General features: G+C 40.2%; 1 long non-coding RNA gene across 1 annotated transcript; it reads left to right on the forward strand.

The window, feature by feature from the left end:
- Positions 1-306: 306 nt before the first annotated feature.
- LOC133255438 (uncharacterized) lies at positions 307-7,273 on the forward strand. Its single transcript, XR_009738941.1, has 3 exons — positions 307-864; positions 1,490-1,587; positions 6,670-7,273. It is a non-coding gene; the product is annotated as an uncharacterized LOC133255438 (long non-coding RNA).
- Positions 7,274-10,280: the final 3,007 nt, after the last annotated feature.

Raw genomic sequence — 10,280 nt, forward strand, 5'->3', positions numbered from 1 at the left:
CTTTGAGCTAATGTTACATGCCAGGAAGGGTCTTAGGCAGTGAAGGTGCTTTATCTGTTGCTCCCACATTAGGGCCTCAGCCATAACAGTCTTCATTTATTTTGCTCTTTACCAAGTCTTTAAAATGAAAGTAAGACTGATTTATCACTGAAGAACATTGAACTCTGGTTGAAAGGCATTAAGTTCAGAAAACACAAGTCCAGAGGTTTTAAACTATATTGATGGAGAACAGTCATAGTAACAGCTAATATTTACTTAGTGCTTATAAGAGACAACTGTGCTATATGCTTTAGGATTCTGTGTAATTTGTAGTATGTTTCACGTACAAGCTCACTAAATTCTTTCAGTTAATGACGGTGGCAGTTGCTAAGCTATAGGCCAACTTATTCCTTTCATTCACGGTCTAGGGAGAGATGACACGGGCATGTTGAGTCACTCAAAACAGGCTCAAACCACCCCAAGGAGTTTGCTTGATGAAAGGTTTTCCTTTCCTTCAAAGCCACTTCCTGTGTCACATGACCTGTATCACTCCAAAGATAATAACACTTCATGCTTCCAGAACACTTTTATCCAAAGATTTCAAAGCATTTTCAAATGTTAATTAAGCCTTCACCATTCTGGAAGATAGCAATGCCAATCTTGCTGTTTAAATACTGTATTCCAGAACACAGGTTGTTCTAATCACTGAGAGGGAAATAGAGGCCTCTCTGAGCAAATCCAGTGGGTAAGCCACCACCCAAACACTGATGACACCCAGAATTGTCCTATGTCTCCTGGGAAACCACCACAGCATCTCTGTTCTGAATTGTCCACTGCTCCCACTGGTTGTTTACCTTGGAAGAACCACATCAAAGAAAAAAAGGGGTAAGCAGAAAGAAAAGACTTTCTAATAGTTCCATTTTGTCTAGGGGTAAAAATGTATTTTTTTATAAGCACTCTCAACAAACAACTACGTGCCTTTGTTATATGCCTCTTCATTTATCACAATAACCAGAGGGGGGAAAATAATCAACTTTCCCAAGGCTTAGATGTGCCTATTGAGACTGCAGTTTACCAATCCTCCTGTTTTACAGACATCACGAACCATAATAATCCATCCAGGAACAAATTTCAGGCAGTTTGTGTATCCTATTTAGTCTGGATAAAAGAAGACCACATAGCAACCAAGACCCTTCTAGATTTGCCTTGCCTTTTTCCTGGCTTCATCTCCCTTCATTTTACCACACTGGCTTTCCTTCCATGCTTCCAGTAAGCCAAGCTTTTTTCTACCACGGGGTCTTTGCACAGGATTTTCCCGTTTTCTAGGGTGCTTTATTCCCTGTTCTTAATGAAACTCCTACTCTTAGTTCCCAGTTTAAAGGTTACGTCTTCAGAGAAGATTTACCTTTCTATTACTAAATTAGCTTCTATTAATATTTTCTCTAGTGACAGATAGTTTTGGTAATAACTGATGAGATTTTCTTTGTTAAATGTTCTCCTAAATTATAAGCTCCACAAGAACAGGGACACGGTCTGTTCGGCTCACCACTGCATAACCCATGCCTGGCATTTTGGATGACCTCAGAAAAAGAGCTGTTGACTATATCAGTGAGTGACTAAATCTTTTAACTTCATTTGCAAATCACATTTTTCTTTTGAAGTGATATCACTGGACAGAGAGAACAAGAGAGAAATAGATATCGGAAGTTTTGTTGTAATCATTTAAGGCCTTGATTTATTTCTATCAATACTGAGAATAGCAAACAGTATTTGAACTATTTGAGTAAATACAATTTTTACTATATTTTAAGCTTCAGGAGTAGGTGTTTTACCTATCCATTCTCACAACAATGTTGGGAAGTGAGAAACTGTTATCTCCATTTTGTGCTCATGAGGACTAAGTAATTCTCACATGTTTCTGAGGCTCCTCCTTCCATTTTTTGTTTGTTTGCTTGTTTATGGAGCACTTACTATTTGCAGGCACTTCAGTGGCAGAGTGATGAATGAGACAGCCATGGCCCTCTTCTTGAGAGCTTCTGTCTTTGATCCTCCACAGCAATAGCACAGTACATTCTGGCATGTCATTGGTGCTCAATAGATACTAAAACAGTATTAATCAGGTTAAAAAAAAACAACAAAGAGCTATAATTGAATCCCTTCAGAGGTTTAAAGGTCCCATAATACTGCTACAGTACTGGTGATCATTACATGATTCTGCGGGGGGACATATGGTTTACCATTCATTCTGTAAAGGTGTAGAGTGCACAGGGAGGTCACCAGTCACTCCAATATTCTAATAAAAAATATGGTGATTGTCAGTAATGAGTTTTAATTAATGGTGCCATACAGTGGCCAAAATGATCTTTCTAAAACACAAATTAGAAAACCAGACCGTGCCTCACCCATGATTTATAACCTTCTAGGGCTTCCCATTGGCCTTGGGATAGAGTCCAGTCTCTCCATCTTCTTGACACAGATGACAAGAGCTTGACTCCCTCTTTGGAATTGTGTCTCTTCTACTGACTACACTCACTCCTTTGCAGACTTTGTAAAAAAAAACATTTAACTCCTCCAACACCTCTAGGCCTTAGATAGGATGTTCCATCTTTTAGTAACACTCTCTCTGCACTCTTTGTCTTCATTGAGGGGATGGTTTATTTGTGCAGAATTTTTACTGGGCAGTGCGCCTGGGACCAATACCTGTGAATAGGGAGGGAGGTGGGATTGGGCAGAAGGTAAAGCTTATCTCCAATGTAGGTGCAATTGAAGCCTCAGTTGATCTTCTGAGGGGCTCTGGAGCTGAGATGGCCCTTCAGAGATGTCTGAATGCAGGTAAAAAGGTAGTCCTTTTACCTCAGCTGCCCCCAGAGATTGAGATAACCTTGAGCAAGGTAGCTTCCTTCAGCAGAGAGCAATTCCTAGGGAAACACCTCAGCTGAGAATCATCAAAAAGGCAGCTCTACTGCCGGCAGGGGAAGGACTGTTTCCATCCTTAAGGAGGAGCTGGGTGACTCACCCCAACACCCATGACAGTCTGGTTAACTCTAGTCATTTTTCTGGCCTCAACCTAAATATCTCTTCCTCCAGGAAGCTCTCCTGATTACCTAAGCCTGCTGCAAAACACCTGTTGCTTCCCCATGGTGACGTGCTTCACATTATATTATAATTATCTGTTCTGTGTCTGTATTCCCCCAGGAAAACATAAACCACATGAAAAAGGACCTGGTGTCTAGCTTATTAACATTCTGTCTACCAATATTCAAATAATCATGAACAAATTAAAGAATGAAGGACAAATTAAAGACTCCATTTTGATTTTTTTTAAATTTTATACAAATGTCAAAAAGCCTGAAAGACTGTTTACTAAAACATTTGGTTATCTCTTGGTAGCAGAATTATGCGTGGGTTTTATTTCCTTTATTATACCTTTTCATATATCTAAGTTTTTATAAGCACACGTGAGTTTTTAAAAAAAAAAATTTTAAGTAATTATTGTTTTGAAGAAAAAAATAAACCTGACTCTTACTATAATATAGGGTTGGCCAAAAAGTTCATTCAGGTTTACATACCAGCACATGGAAAAACCTAAACGAAATTTTTGGCCAACCCAATAATGACTATCATCAACACACTCATCCCATGAAGTTCTTCGTTTTTCTTTTATTGAAATTTATAGTCCATAAAGCAGTTTTACATAAATGATTTTGTTTAATCTTGACAAAAGGTCAATAGGAGAAGAAAGGCAAGTATGATATTTTGATTCCTACTAAACTATAGAATAAAACCAACCCCTTCAATCAGGAATGAGTTAATGTACCCTCACAACCTTGGAGCCCAGCTGTCTTCTTTTTCTCCAGTAAGTCCATATTTGATGCAGTCTTGACAGGCCCTGGGAACAACAGTGATATAAAGAAACGAATGGAAGCCATCTCACCCTATTGTCTATGGGTCTTGCTGGCTACAGTCCCTATCCTTACTTTTCTCTCTCTGTGCTCCTATACATAAAAGAGAGTACAATGTCTCTCCTGTGGCCTTATTTTCATGGTTTGTTTGCACAAGCCTAATCTGCAAGGCCAGCTAGAGTTGAAAGCCCTGTTTTCCCCTCACATCTCATGTCCCCCTTCTCTCCTAGGAATGATAACACTTCACATACGGATAGCACTTTCCAGAAGGCCTCCGCATACATCACCTCACTGGGTCCTCCTAATAAACCTTTGAGGTCTGCACATCAGATAGCATTACCCCGCATTAGAGATAAGGAAACCAAAACACAGGTTGCGTGACTTGCCAAAAATCACAGTTAGTTACTGATAAACAAAGAACTAGAATCTGGGGCCTTACAGGAAAAGCCCAGAACCCTCTGTGTTTTTGCTTTGATCTTGTAGTCTAGCATATGACCCACTGATAGGGCCCTGCAGAATCTAAAACTTGTTACAAACTAAACTGATGAAAGCAAGATTGTGGGTTCAGTTTCCAAGTGGCCAGTTGTGATCCTTGCACTGGAGTGTGCAAAGGCAAGCAACAGACCAGCAAGTAGGACCCAACTTACAAAAAGGACTTCAGAGTGTGTAGATGATTCAGTTCAATTCCACCACCAACATGAATTGAATACCTTAGTTACTTGTTCTTTTAAGCCTACAGAAATATATAATAACCTTCCTTAGAAAGAGACTATACAAATCTATGTTTCTATAATTGACATTCTGTCATCATCATTTTCTTGGGATAGTCTCAACTTATACTAATTGTCCTGGTGCAATTAATGGCTCTCCCTTTCACTCAGAAAAAAAGTCCCAGTGTGGAGGATAATTTATATGGTCATCCTATATACATCTCACAGAGAACAAATGTGCGATTTCAATAGACACTGAACATATTGATTTTCAATAGGGCAAGTCCCAAATGTTGTAAGAAGGACTGCTGTTATTGAACTACACTGCTGGAAAAATTCCCAGTGTTAAATGGCCCTCAGTAAAGACACAGTAAGACACACATCCCTTTGTGTTCTGTGGGGCTCAAGTTTTAAAACAGTGAAATTCTGGCTAGCTGCAATCCCTTTGCTAAATGATTTTGGTTTTTCTCCACCTTATTCTCTCACCTGATATTGTATCTTTTCTCATTGCTTATCATAAGTGTTCCTTTCCACATTCATTTTTAAAAATGAGAAGAAACAAATTAGAATTCATGTTTTTTGGCTTAAAATTATAATGCGTCTTACATTTCCCAAAGGAATCCTGCCAAAGCAATGGCCTAGAACAATAGCAATTTGCCAAAAGGTAAGAGATAAGATCTTTATGGCAATTCCAACTCAAGACTTTGAGCTTATGAAAATCGTTTTCCCCATCTGTAATATGGAGAGAATACCTACTCTTGAGTTGCTGAAAAACATAAGTTGTTGTGACTCGTGCAATTGGTAAACGATTTATTTTGATCTCCTTAGAAGTTCCAATACTGCCTCAACAAAAGACTTGGTCCTCATTCTCAGGAAACAAAATCTTATTCCAAAGGACAGACTCAAGATAGTATATAATTAAACACCAAGAGTATACTTCAGAAAGCAATATGGGTTAGCCTTAGGAGAAAGTGGTATGGGTTGGAGTAGCAAGCAAGCCAGTGGTAATACTTTTTTGCAAAAGCACTGCAAAGTACTCAAGAAGATTATCTGAAGGGTGTGTGGGTGCATGCTCAGTTGCTTCAATTGTGGCCAACTCTTTGTGACCCTGTGGTTGTAGCCCACCAGGATCCTCTGTCCACAGGATTCTCTAAGCAAGAATACTGGAATAGATTGCCATGCCCTCCTCGAGGGGATCTTCCCCACCCAAGGATCAAACCTGAGTCTCCTGCATTGGAGGCAGATTCTTAACAGTTGAGGCAATGGGAAAGCCCATCTGAAGGGTATACAGCCACTTTTCCAAAGTCCCCATGGATTCAACGAAACTTTTTCACTTTTTCAATAAAGGACTTAAGTGATTCAGACACTTCATGAAATAAATTAATATATATATTTGAGTAACCCAGTTCAATCATCTGAGCAAGCAAAGATGGCGAAATCTACATTCTGTTGAGATTTTTGTATCCTTTTTTTTTATTTTTTCACACAGCTCTGTCTTCCACTATCATTGTAACAAGCCTAACCAGACTGCAGTTCTTTCTGAGGTATACACATGTAAAGATAGTGTCTAAAAGACATGAGTAAACACATCCGGCCGTATCCCCATAGAAAACAGACAGGAAGAGACAGTAACCTCAGGTTCTTTGAAGCAAGAATTTAGCTATTCTGTGATAATACACCTCTCTTACAATCATGAATCTTTCTGTATTACTGAGTACCTACAGGTTCTCTGACCAGGCCCTGTGGTGAAGATCTTTGTCCTGCAGGAATGCCTGAATTGGGAGAGTGACTGCAATAGAGCCCTTAGCCAGATAGTAGATTAGACTCTTTATACAAACTCAGCCTTAAATTAACTTTCCAGTTAGCCCCATTTTACAGATGAGGAAACAAATGCTCAGAGAAAATATTATGCCCAAGGTTACAAGGTGGTAAACTAGAATTAAATCAGGGTTTTCATGGTTTCAAAGCCTCTGCTCTTTTTACCATCTAGGCTTGCTTTGTTCTCATTTTCATTGCAAGCCCTGTTATTTGGCACTGCTGAAGAGAAGGATTTGATATCTGGATGTTTTTCCCACCAGGATCCTCCCAGAAGAAGATGTCCTAACTTCAGTGCAACAAAAACCTGAGGGATAACATCAGATTTTGCCAGAATGGAGTTACATCCTGGCTGTCATACAGAAACCCAGGCCTCCGACAGTGAGCACACTATTATGCCACATTCTTTCAACAACTCCAGAATGGAGGAAAACAATGACATGGGTAATTTAAAATAATAGAGGATTTAAAAAAAAATGCTTTGTGTCTGAAGCTTTGAATTAATTATATGATTACTATTTTGTTTACTTGAGTTCCTAACCACATTTTTCAAATGTTAAATTACAATTGTTCCACAATTTCTGAAACAAAGTTAGCTAAGAACTAGAGCAAATCAGCCAAGAAAATACCAGACAGCAGAGAAACTAAATTCAAGGTCCAGCTTCTATGAGGCCAAAATGCTGGTGGCATCAGACATGTTACTAACTTATCTGGTCCTCAGTTTCCTCAAGCAGAAAATAAAGGGGACTAACCCAGTGACCCAGTGGCTAAGACACAGAACTCCCAATACAGAGAGCTGAGGTTCAATCTCTGATCAGAGAGCTAGAGTCCACATGCTGAATAAGGGTTACCATGCCACAAGTAAGACCCAGGACAGCCAAATCAACTTTTTTAAAAGAGAATAAGAAAATGAAAGGATTGATCTAGAATATTTATCTGTCTATTCAATAAATACTTATTATTAGTTATTAATATAAGTCTTAGCCCTCGTGATGTTTACAGTCTAGTGAGCTTCCCTGATGGCTCAGTGGTTAAAGAATCTGCCTGCAATGTAGACAGGAGACACTGGTTCTATCCCTGGGTTGGGAAGATGCCCTGGAGGAGAAAATGGCAACCCATTACAGTATTCTTGTCCGGAGAATTCCATGGACAGAGGAGGCTGGAGGGCTACAGTCAAAGGTTCACAAAGAGTTAGACACAACTGAGCGTACACGCACAGACAAAAGAATAAGATGACAATTTCAATAGTGTGATAATTGCTATAAAAAGATAAATAGAGGATGCCATGGGAGTGCACGGAGGAGCTTCCAATTCATTCTAGGGGTACTGAAGGGGTGCACAGTTGTGGGAGTGACATCTAAAGCAGAGGCATAAAAGATCAATAGGAGTTAGCAAGCAAAGCAGGCACACACAGAGGGTGGAGCCGCATCCCAGGCAGATAGGACTGCCAGGGGAAAACCTGAGGGGCCCTTCCCTGGCCCCTTGTGAAACTGGCTTAGTCTGGCTAGTTTGTGAAAACGCAGTTGGAGAGTAGGCAGAGGGGAGATAGAAAGGTAGGAAGCAGCTAGACCCATCATTAGGGGCTTTGCCTATCATCAAAAGGAGTTTGGACTTGATTCTTTCCTTTAGAAACTGTTACTGGATCTTACTAAGGACCACACATCCTTCTAGGTTTTGGGGTTACCAGAAGAGCAAACCAGAGATAGGTTCCTGTTTCTACAGAGTGACACAGAATCCATTCAAAGGTTAAAGCAGGGAAATGACATGATCAGAGTTTTAGAAAGACCACATTGACTATAGGGTAGGCACCCGGCTTGGACAAGGATAACACTCTTTCAGCTAAAAAATTATAACTCCATGATCTAAAACTTAAGATATAATAAGTTATAAAAATCTTATGTTAACATTTATATTATATATGAATATATAATTGTATCTCTTTTCATATGTATGCTATCTTTGATTTATAGATTCTTTTGCAAGTGTTCAGTAAATTGAGTGGGTTCTTTCCCTTGTTGTATGTTCAGACACAGAAACATTTGGTGGGGAAAGAAGGAGAGCCAACACATATTGAGAATACTGAATGGATCCAGATTAATAATGTTCACTTTACAGATGATGAATCCTGAACCCCAAACTCAGTTAATTCTAAATGTCACTCAGTGAGAATAAAGCCAAGATCCACAACTCATTTTCTGATTTGTCTGCTGTACATCAAAACCCATAGTTTTGTGTGTCTCAAGGAATATCTATAATACGGTCACCACTGACCTTGAGCTCTCAGAAGACTGATAAAGAACTGACTCATGGGTATCAGCTCGTTGACTCAGTATTGATTGTGTAAGCATGTCCTGAAAGTGAAAGGTGCTCAGTCGTGTCCGACTCTTTGCCACCCTATGGACTGTACAGTCCATGGAATTCTCCAGGTCAGAATACTGGAGTGGGTAGCCTTTGCCTTCTCCAGGGGAATCTTCCCAATCCAGGAATCGAACCAGAGTTTCCTGCATAGCAGGCAGATTCTTTACCAACTGAGCTATCGTCCTATTTTCGATAAATTGCAAATTCCTGGTGTTCAAAAACCATCTCTATCTCAAAATTCTGCTGTGAGTTTCTAGAAAATAGAACTCAAGTCCAGTCAAATATTGAAAGCGAGAGTTTTGGGTAGGGAGAAGGTAGTCATTTTCTTGGAGTAGAATGCACAGACAGAGAAAAGAGAGTCAAAACTTGAAAAACATTTAGTGCCTCCTAGAAAGTTGTTTTCCAATACAAGAAATACTGCTTTAAAGTACAAGAATTCCCTGAACTTCCCGAAAATAAACGAAAATTAAATAATAAAAACCACTTCAGGCTTCAGAGCCCATTCCTGCTCTGTTCACTTAGCACTTTCTTTCCTCTTGGCATATGGCCTCTGTCCCCTCCCCAGGAATCCCAGCCCTCACCCAGCAGGGGTTTACAAGGCCTCTGGGAGCTTGGTGGCCTCCCCACACTTCCTGGTCCCCATCCACCACCCCCAGATCTTCCAGAGTTCCCTGCTTCCTGTCTTGGAGCTAAGCCCCTTACAGGACTCACAGAAGGTGAGACACTTTCTTTTGAAGCCCCTGAAAATCTGTTTCTTCTAAAATAAGGCACCTAACAACCACTGAGTGAGGGAAAGACTGAGTATCTTTCTTCTTCATTTTATTTGCTTTTGTTTGAAGCATTGTATTCACTCACATCTGCTCACACCCAAGTTTAGCAGACTGTTGGCTACTTAGAATTCCTAACATCAGATTTTCTTTGGGCCCACATACTACACACAGGCTTCCCAAGTGGTGCTAGAGGTAAAGAATCTGCTTGCCAATGCAGGAAACACAAGAGACATGGTTTTGATCCCTAGGTCAGGAAGATCCACAGGAGTAGTAAATGGCACTCAATTCCAGTATTCTTGCATGAAAAACTCCATGGGCAGAGGAGCCTGGCAGGCTACAGTCTGTGGGGCTGCAAAGAGTCAGACATGACTGAGCGACTGAGCACACACATATACACAGACAATCTTGTGCTTTATTAAAACTAGTCATGCTATTTTCATTCCCATTGCTAGAAACTGATCTTTTCAGTGAGCATTTGCTGCAATTCTGGCTAATGAGATGAGAGATGTCTGCTGGTGGGGAAGTCTGAGAAAGTTTTCTTTGCTTTAAAAAAAGAAAAGAGGCACCTCACCTAGGAGGAAGCAGCTCCCTCTCCTTCTAGGTTTGGTAACTAAAAGCATCTTCACGATCCTGCAGTGATGAAGAGAATCCTGAGATTCTGAGAACAGAATCTGACCTACTCAAGGTGGTGGAGCAAGAAGACGGAAAGAACCTGGGTCTTCTTTTTACTAACCCTGGAGATGCCT

Source organism: Bos javanicus, chromosome 10, assembly GCF_032452875.1.
Source record: "Bos javanicus breed banteng chromosome 10, ARS-OSU_banteng_1.0, whole genome shotgun sequence".
In the NCBI taxonomy this organism is placed as follows: domain Eukaryota; kingdom Metazoa; phylum Chordata; class Mammalia; order Artiodactyla; family Bovidae; genus Bos; species Bos javanicus.